General features: G+C 41.9%; 1 protein-coding gene across 1 annotated transcript in view; it reads left to right on the top strand.

Annotated features, from left to right (window-relative positions):
• MRPS6 (mitochondrial ribosomal protein S6) overlaps positions 1 to 10,407 on the top strand; it is a 57,322-nt gene that overhangs the window by 38,361 nt on the left and 8,554 nt on the right. The window lies entirely within an intron of this gene.

Below are 10,407 nucleotides of genomic sequence, written 5' to 3'. Positions count from 1 at the left end.
CGGTCCCGGGCCCGTAGGAGGGAGCCCAGGAAACACAGCGGGGGTGTCGGGCGGGGGGCCAGTTTATCGTCGGCTTTACAAGTTTAAACATTTGCCGCCGGGAGTCTGTTTTTAAACGGGCCCGATGCCAGTGACGTACACTGTCACTGGTCATGAAGGGGTTAAAGCATCACTAAACCCAAGAACAAAATATCATATATTGCCGCTTACCAGTCTTCAGATGTGGTGGCTGCATTAGATGTTTTTCAGGCTAAGAATATTTTCAGCAAGTACAGACAACATCTGTTTTTTTTATTAGTGTTTTGAAAAAAGGCGGATATGCTTGAAGTCTACCCTGGATGACAACCATATCTCCCTCCCTAGATACAGTGCAAGAGTGAGCGTTGTCATGCTGAAAGGAAAAGTTATTTAACTTTGTATTTGTATAGCGCTCTTTTCCCTGGGCACTCAAAGCGCTTAGAAGGTGAGGCAGCCATCTTGGGTCCGCTCAGCTGAAACCATTACCATTAAAACTGGTACCGTATATAGTAGCGGCCCCCACGGGACTAAAAAAATGTGTCCAGTGGCCCCGACTAAAATTTCCTCTAGATAATTGCAAGCTTTGTATTCTTTGCATACCTTTTTTCTCTTCTTCCCCATTCTTCTCACAGTGGCCATTTTAACTAAGGGCAGATTACTAGCTTTCCCTTTTACTTCTGGAACTCTGGCACATGTGACCACGCACATCATCTCAGGGGAGGAAAATGCCTTTCCCTGAGATCTTATGAGATTACAGATGAGATTTCCCAGCAATGCTCTGCTGATGTCACCTTCCCAGGATGCAACACTTGGGCACATTACATCATTTGTGCTAAAGTGGTCCAGGAAGTGGGGAAAAAAGAAATTGTAAGTAAAATACAAATATGTTTAATGAATGTAAGTTGGTTTCATATCAGAATGCAGAGCTATATGCTGATGTGATTAGTATTCAAAGGGGGTCCTCTTTAAATACCATATGATTGTGGCGGTAAATCACTGCAGTAATAGAGCAAAGTACGGCCTTGCAACCTATGTGCTACACATCTTTTATCTGCACTGTTCATTTAGCACCAAAATGTCTGCACCATGTGACTACTTTTGGATCCAACAGCCTAGGGGAGTCCAAGCTATGCTATGATTCATCCATTTCAGCAGCAGTCTTTGGCCAATTCACATGCGTGCCTCTTATCTGTGTGAATGCATATCGTCTTTTCAGCGTTTGGTTATTGTGTTAAAGTTGAGATTACGTCCTCCTGTGTTTGGCTGTGTGGATGGTTGGAACCCGTATTACAATAAAGGGTTACAAGGGGATATTTATTCAGATTGGAAGTTCTATTGCAGCCAGTCTGTTCCGCAGATAACAGTTTACAGACGTGAATGATTTTAGAGACCAACTGTCACCTTAAATAGTCTAAGCTGCTGTCCCAGTTATGTCACCTCTGGAAGATGTGTCTAGATATTGTCATAATTCCTCCATGATTGTGTCTGAGGATGATATGGTCAGGTGGAGCCAGTTCTAGACGGAGGCTGATGTAAAAGGTACATGTTTCCTGCTGGGTGAATTTATTGATTGCTTTTTATCATGATAGAAATAACTTTAGGGATTGCATATCTTAAAGGTTCATTGAATTTTGTTTTTGTTTTTTGTTTTGTTTTGCATAGAGTGGAAAGAGTTAGATACCCTCTGGTTATTATTGCTGTCAAAGATTTATCCTCTGCATCTGTCCTTGTGACCATTGTCCCTGAGACAGAGAATGGCGGTTAATCCACCATTTTAGAGTTGTTGTGAGAGCAGGAATTGAGAGGAAAAGCTCCAATGGGGACAAATGTTCATAAAACAACCCTAAAATAGAAATGTTATTCAGACTGGGGAGATTTCCTCTCATTTCCTTTTCCTTCTCTGAAACAGGAAGTGAAGAGAAATTTTCCCAGTGGCACACAGGCAGTAAATAATAACCTGAGTGTTTTTAACCCTTTCCTGATCGAAAACATCCAAAAAAGGGTTTCAGTTTGTTATACTTTATAAAGTAAATCAGGCACCCAACTTACCAATATCTAATATTCCTCTCGGTTTCAATGATTCTCACCAGCCTGCTTGCTAAATCGCTGTGATTGTCGGTTTCCTTACATTTGAGTGATTTCAGTAGTTTTACAAGGTCAGACAGCCAGGCACATAACATTTTAGAAGGAAGTTTACAATTGCAGTATCCACATTTCTCTCTGCAGTTTCCTATTAAGTTAGAGACTGGCCTTGTTCACAAGCAGATCCGGTCAGGTTTCTGCACACGCAGTGCAGTGGGTTGTGCCGCGTTTTTGACGCGTTCCGGGCCATTTTTGGTTTAAAAAAAAATATATATTTTTTTTAAATTTAACATGGGCTTTCAGGCACTTGCATGCGTTTTTGCGTTTTGCATGCGTTTTTGATGCGTTCCAGAGCAGGTAAAATAGGGCTTGCCACAGTTTTTTCACCTGCTCTGGATCTGCACGCTGCGGTGTGAACTGGAGCTCAAAATACCACAGGAATACATTGGACGCAGTTTTGATCCGGTCTGCACCTGCTCTGCTCTGGATCTGCTCCGCGCTTGGTGTGAACAAGCCCTAACCATTGCTCATGTGACAGCAGCATCGTGTGTGTGCATTCATGGCTTGGAGGTTTGTTTTTTAGGACCTCCTACACCAAAATGTGTGAAAATGAGGGAGCTTTAGGGCCAAATATAAATAGGCGTATAGGTAGTGCCTTTCAAAAATTAGCAGTAGCCAATGTGTTTCAGGGGTACTGCCTTCCCTTCATCAGGCAAAGACATAAATACAGATGTAAGACCAGTGAAAAGTAAATAAAGACTTAAAGGAGAACTATGGGGTTAGGTCTTTTCCCCATAGTTCTCCTTAGGGTAACGGGAGGACACAAACTAGCGTCCTCCAGTCACCATAAGCTTAGTAGCTCGCGGTATACTGAGACGCCGCAGCTGATCCCGACAATTTTGCTGGGATCCGCCCAGCTGCGTGAGTGACAGCTGGCTCTGCTTATCTAGAGGCAGAGCCAGCTGTACCCGCCCCCTCCCCCGTCCGTTCCGCCAGTCAGCGCTGGAGGATCGGAGGGGGGAATCCAGCCCCTCCCCTGTCGCGGCAGAGAGCCGTGACCGGATCGAGAGGCGAGCGAACGCCGGTATGTGTTCGCTCACCTCCCGATCTACTGAGCCGACCTGTGACAGTCTCATTGTCACAGGTCGGCTAGAACTATGGGGTGAGTTAAAAGGACTCGCCTCATAGTTCTCCTTTTTTAATATGATTTTTGTTTAAATGGGGGAATGAAAAACACAAGTATAAGCATTAAAGGATAAAAATATAAACATACGTTGTATAAAAAATTTAAATTAGGATTCCAAAAGAATGTAGAAGCGTGGGATTGATGAGTTCAATCACAACATATCTTGCATCTATGTGCCAGCTAGATGAGATGGTCATCCAATTAAAAGTCTGTTGCACAATAAAAATAATTTAAACAGTGGTGCTCTCATCACCCCCAGGTCCGTCTTGGTCTCCAAGCTCGCTCCAATATTGAACTGCAATCTCATGTTTAGTTTACTAATTTGTATTGAGATTGTAGTTCATCACAGGAGTGAGCTTGGAGCGGTGACTACTTTATAACACACACAGGGACCATGGGAAACAAAAGTATCCACCCTCCAGAAGGAAGCACAGTGTCGGCACCAATTCAGAGATGATTTGAGGATCTACAGCCGAGAAACACACAAATAAGATACATTTCTGTTAATAGTTAAGGTAATTGAATGTATTTTTAAGATTTACCTCCTGAGTTTAGGGTCACCTTTTAAATAATTTCTGAAAAATAAAATGACAATTTTTTTATGTCACGGGATCTTTGGGCACATTTTCCCAATTTTTTTACAAAAAAAATGCACTCAGATTCATTTAAGTGCACACAAACAGAATATAATACCCAACTTTTGGTAAAATATAGAAGATGAGGTTGCCTCAAGATGATGGATAATAAACGTGTTTATGCCTTACTGCCAGTAAGCCTGTCCCTATTTTTTTTTGGGTGGTTCTAACTAATCTTCAGGCCTAAAATGTGTGTTTTAACATGTGGGGGGAAAGAAAATATATGCAAAATCGCCTCCGGCAGCGAAATGGGTAAAAGACTAAGGCCTGGTTCACACCTGAGCGTTTTGTAGCGCGTTCAAACGCTCTGCAAAACGCTCAAACACTGAAATCCCATTATTTCCTATGGGTATGGTTCACACCTGGGCGTATTACAGGCCGTATGAACGCGCTTCAAAACACCCTACGCCCAAAGCAGTACAGGAGCTTCTTTGGGGCGTTTTTGTCGCGCATTTCCTTTGGGATACAGTCAAGTAGCCCTCGAATCGCGGTAAAAACACGCATCACGAAACACGCATATTCGATACGCCTAGGTGTGAACCTAGCCTAAAAATTATTTTCCAAAACTCCGGTCATTCAATAATCCCCATTAGAACCTGTACAGTCTACAATTCTGGGTGCACTATTAATGGCATTTTCTGCTTTACCTGAAGATCTATCTAATCCTCTCCAACCCCAAGGTATAATTCTCAACTAGATACAAGACTTCGCTATTCTTCAGCGGAGAAAGAATTTTAGAAACATGGCTTTAAGAGTAACTGGAGGGCTTCCGTGATAAAGGAACTAGAAAAACCTGATTTTATGCCCGTCATTAGACACTTCTGCCATATTTACACTATCAGCAAATACAGCCCTGCTTCCTTTAAGATTTCTGGTGAAATGTTTATCAAGTGATTTTTAAACAGTTGCACCAGTCAACAATCTTCATCCAGTGATCGCATACAGATAAGAATTAAACCGGAACAGCAGGTAAGTGGCTAAGTCCACCACTAAACTACATACACTTATAATCATCCGCCAAGGTATTCGTAATTCACCTGCCTGATTACACAGAGATCACTGAATCCCCAAACTGACTGAACAGAATTGCCAATCCCTTTGGCAGGGAAAGGTTCCCACATATATGAATTTTAATGTACTTATTACTATGTATAATTACAATTGGAATGAGATGAGAAGAAAGATATAAGACGAATCGCCTATCAGGGACCTTCTAGCATTGTTGTCTGCTGTTCCTGGTTGTTACTGTGACACTTTAGATTGCAAACCACGAATGGACTTCTTGTTTTTGATAGTTGACAACTTTTAATGCATTTGTAAAGTCGCACATATCCTCTCCTCTTATGACATCAGCATTGTAATAGGAATACATACTAGAGCTGTTTTTCATAATGCAATTAAAGCAAAATGGAAAGAAATCCCCTTTTATGTAGTGAGTTCTGACTGCCCATCACTTCCAACAACTTCCTGGATTCACTAAAGTGCTTTGTGTCCCTTTCCCTGCTGCTTGATGTGATGCAATCTTGTTTTCTCCAGACTACATGGCCCATCATGCATTGCTTCCAGCAAACAATGATAATGTTGCATTGTTCAGACGTTGAGTTGGATTTCAGAAGGCAGACTCAATGAGGGTGGTGATACGAGAGTGCAGATTCACAGGGCTAAGTGAAATTGTGTCGGTTCATTGAGGAAGTCCATCTTATAGGCAACTTCAATAAGTAAGTTTACTAACTTCTAGATCAATATGGTTATTAGGAGTGGAATAGAACTCGTGGAAATTTAATATAGAAATACAGATTTATTTTTATTTTTTGAACATAGATACCTTTTTTAAAGGCTCTAGTGAAGAAAAAAAAATGGAAAAAAGTATCTTCCCGATCTACTGAGCTGACCTTTGACAGTTTCATTGTCACAGGTCGGCTCAGATTATGAGGCTGAGTGATTTTCACTCACCTCATAATTCTCCTTTAAATCTAGAAGGAAATTGCACCTTTTGAGTTTGAGGGAGGAACAGATAGATCTTTAGGCAACGCAGAGAATCCCAATAATAGTATATACTAAGCACTGCATACTTGTTTTATACTGCTAATCTTTGTACATGTTTTGATGCATAATTGACCCAATGTTTGGAAAATACTTGTTAAAAGAAGACTTGATCAGTGGAAGCTGTGCCTAGAAAAGGCTAAAAGAGGGCAAAGGACTAGTCACCAGTATTGCAGTTGACCTTTTCCCTCTCACTGGCTTACTTGCCTTGTTTTGTGCTGTGTCTATGTGGCGGTCATCAACTTGGTAAACAAGCAGGGCTTTGCATCCTCATATCAGAGCTGCCCCTCCTGATGACTGGTGGAGACAGCAGGAGACATGGAGGAAACATATGTACAGAATGAATGAAGTAGGAAGATCCTTGCACTGCAGGTCCTCAGTTACAGCTTTCGCTCCAGCAAAGAGAACAGTGAGCAGCACAGTAGTAACATCACCAAATCGCATTCCAGATCTGCTGAGACTAGCAGTCAGAGGTCAGCAGTGTCTTAGAAGATCTCACACTGCAGATATACAGCTATGAGGCTACACTTACAAGAGTGCCTAGGTTAACAGGAAATGCACTGCTATTTGTCAGAAGGTGTTCAAAACAAAAGATGAATCCCAGGGGCGTCCTAAGGTGGGGGTGACATCAGGAGCAGGTACCGGGTGATATCCCGCCGTGATGTCATCGTCACACGTGGTTACCTGCCGGCGCCCATCTTGGCAATGGATGCCGCCAGAGAGAGAGGGGACGTTCACTCGGCAGGATAAGGTATGCCTCTGTCCAACACATAGTGCACAACTTTTCTGAGGGAGTGACACCAAAATGACTGTCAGTCATTTTGTTGTCACCTGGGTTCAGGCCGCACCCCCCTAGTGATGTCACTGGTAAATACATCCGGTTACTGCTTAGGCAGATTAACATTTGTTCTCTAAAGGACATCACATCTTCACTTTGAGAATTCAGGCCCACTTTAACTAACCATGTTTCTCAGACTTGATAGCATTATGATTCAATGAGTCATTTGTTCTCATCAAACCCCCCCCAGAAACGATTTTGGCATCTGAGAAGCCACATGCTCCCATTTATTGTTCTGTAAGTTCGCAGAAATCCCCATGGAAAGCTAGTGAGTCATTTATTAGGTTTTCATCTGTAGCCTTAGCAAAGTGCAAGCACTGCAACACATAAGTCATAGGACCAACTCGGTAGCTTGCCATGCAGACAGGCCACTTGCTGTGCCACTGATCCTTGTGCCAGTTTTGTGATTCACAGACCTCTGATATGTTGCATGCCCAGGCAGGTGATACTACTTCCAATGTCACATCTCTCCCTTCAGCCAGCTCTCTGGAGCACAGATCATAAATAACGGTCCAATCAACAGGTTTGTTACACAGAACCTGCAGGAGGAAATAGTGGTGTCACTTGACTGACTGAGCAGTGAATCACAAGTGTGGCTGAACAGAATTTCCAGTCCTGTGGCAGGTAAAACAGTTTTACATATTTCAGTTGTGTGTTTAGGCGCTTGTCTTCTGTTCCGGTTTAATTATTAATAGATGAAAACTGTTGATTGGTGAAACTGTTTTAAAAATCACTTGATGGCCTTTTCACCAGAAATTCTTAAAAGGGTGTTGAGATGCCTAATGGTGGATATAAAAGCAGGCTTTTCTGGTTTCTTAATCCTCTAACCCAGCCTTTCTTAACCAGGGTGCCTCCTGGCTTCCTGAGGGATGCATCAACATTTTTGCCAGCACCATGGAAACGAATTATGCTAATCCAGTGAGTATGGGGTCCATTCTGAAAGCGATGGTAGTTTGCCTCCATCCAGGCCTGCTCCAACTTTTGCCATGCTGCCGCAGCTCTTGTGGCGGTGAGAACGAGGACTCTGATGTGAAGGGGGCTTCTAATATGAAGGAGGCTGATGCTGTGAAAGGGGATCCTGATGTGAAGTGGGCTCCTGATGTAAAAGGGGGGGGGGGAGCTCTGATGCAGAATGTGGCTCTGTTGTGAAGGGGGGCGCCTTTGGGTAGCCAAAGGGGGAGTCTAATGTTAAGGGAGCACCCCATGGTCTTTTGTGTGTTTTTGCATGGAGTCCCCCCTTTAAAGCCCATACCAGACCCCTATTTGGGATAAGGGTCTGGTATGGATTTTGGAGGAGCCACATGTCGTTTTTTTTCAATTTAGACTGGGGTGCCTCAAGATTTTGCAAGCTTTTAAAAGGTGCCATGACTGAAAAACAGGTTGAGAAATGTTGATCTAGCCCTCCAGACACTTTTAAAACCATTTTTGTTGTAGTACAGTTTCAAAGTGGTAAGTGTCCTGGTAAGAGTAGCTAGTGCTTCAATAGAGTTAAAGGGTATCTATGGTCAAAAACTATATTATCTGTATTTCTATATTGAACTTTCATAAGTTCTATCCCACTCCCAATAACCATATCCATCATTCTAGAAGTTTGTAAACGTACTTATTAAATATGCCCATAGGATGAACTTCCTCAATGCACTGACACCATTTCACTCAGCCCTGTGTATATGCACTTATTGGTGTCACCACTCTAACGCACCCTGCCATCTGGACTACAACTCAACATCTGAACTTCCACCAATGGAACAATCTAGGACAACATAGCTGAACTGGGAAGTGAGCTGAATTAGAGGATATTTTCAAATCTGCTATGTTGTCCTACATTGTTCACGTCTCCGGCCTTCTCCAAACTCTTCACTCTTTTGTGAATAACCTTGTTAGTGTTTTGCAAAATGAAACAATATGCGAAAATAGTGAAAGTAAGAGAGCAAACTAGGCGTTATGCTCACTCTGCCACATTAATGTATTTTATTTCCTTTCTTTTTTTTTTGGTTCCTTTTTTAGCCACCTCACCTATAAGGTATCTAGTTTTTCCATTTGTGTTGGTACATAAGTCCTACTCTATAGAAGCTATGGTTTCCATACATTGCTTTGATGGTGGCCCACTAGCTTGGAACAGTTGTATGCAGTTTGGAATAGATCGCTCTATAATATTAGGCTGCATCTGTACTGTAAACCAGCAGTTCTGGATGTACATTTGGCCAAAGGCGCATAAACGAAAGACTTCCATGGTTTCTCCCACTATCCTGAAATGAAGAATAAACCCCTAATGTTTTGGACCTCTAATGGAAGCGAGACCGCAAATACCTTCTGTTTTCAGAAAGCTCTAAGGTGTGTTTTAATAAAGAGTTTTGGTTCCTTATAGCTCACTAGAAGGTATCTAGTTGCTCCATTGTGTTGGTCCATACACCCTACTCAATAGAAGTCATGGAGATGATGAAAATGGCTCTATAATATTAGGCTGCTCTAGGGCGTTTCTCACTAATTAAGTGGTGGGGCTTATGGTTCCTTGTAACCCACCTCACCATAAGGTGTCTAAATGTCCAGTGATAACAAAATGACATTATTAGTACACAGAAATAAAACATTTTTTTTTTCACAAGGTTGATTCTCATTTTCAATGCCGTTGGAACACACCAAATGAGTGAAAACCTGATGAATGTGCCCTTGGCTTGCTCCTCCTGAGCGGTCTTCAACATAACTTTTGCTTTAAAGCTTGTATAGATTGGGTGGTGGGGGTGATGTACTTCCTATCTCCTGTGACCACTTCTGAAGAGAATACTTATTTCTCCTTCTTGCCTGTAGCCTCACAATCCTCAGTAACCAGAACTGTTAAATCGTGCCCGTTCATGAACATCAGTTATGGCTCATGGGCTTAAATGGAGACAAGCTTTGAAGTCTTTATACAACTTGGTATCGCTGTGTTGGTAATTTCTTAAAGCGGTCATCTGACTACTTTCTTTTCTAGAGATCTTCATTCTGTAAGCATGTACACTGGTGCTATGATGAAGAGAAAGAGAACATAGTAAAGGGTAGATATCAGATGGATGCTCTCTGACTGCTGGTGGGTTCCTGAGCACAAATGGTCATCTCAGTTCTTGTGTAGCCAATGTAGATCCAAGGGGATAAACATTTCTATACTATGCTGGATTGAGCAAAGAGTTTGTGGAAGTGTCTTTTGTCCTTATTCCCAAGTATTCTGGGTATGTATGAGAGCATAAAAAATAAAGATTGGAGGGTATAGGAGTTCCTAGCCAAGCAGAGGGGTCACTATATATAAACAGTGGGTATGAACATTCATAGATAAACATTGTGCCAGATGAACAGAACAAAGGTTATTTTAAAACTAAATGCTATCCTAAACGCAAGAACAAGAATGTAATATATTGCAGCTTACCAGCCCTTGGATGTGGTGGCTACATTTTTTTTTTTTTTTTTTGCAAGAACAGAAAAATACCTAAAATATAAAATACCTGCTGATTCTGCTGTCCTTGTAAAATCTCAAACAATGTTATCTCTGTGAACTACGTTACAGTACAAACCCCCAGCTGCATTATATAAAATGTTTGTTCTTGGGTTTAGATATGCTTTTATATAGTGGC

The sequence above is a fragment of the Nanorana parkeri genome, unplaced genomic scaffold (assembly GCF_000935625.1).
Source record: "Nanorana parkeri isolate BGI_ZX_2015 unplaced genomic scaffold, ASM93562v1 scaffold186, whole genome shotgun sequence".
NCBI classification, from domain to species: domain Eukaryota; kingdom Metazoa; phylum Chordata; class Amphibia; order Anura; family Dicroglossidae; genus Nanorana; species Nanorana parkeri.
Note: the sequence above shows the minus strand (reverse complement) of the source record. Positions and strands in the feature narration are given on the sequence as shown.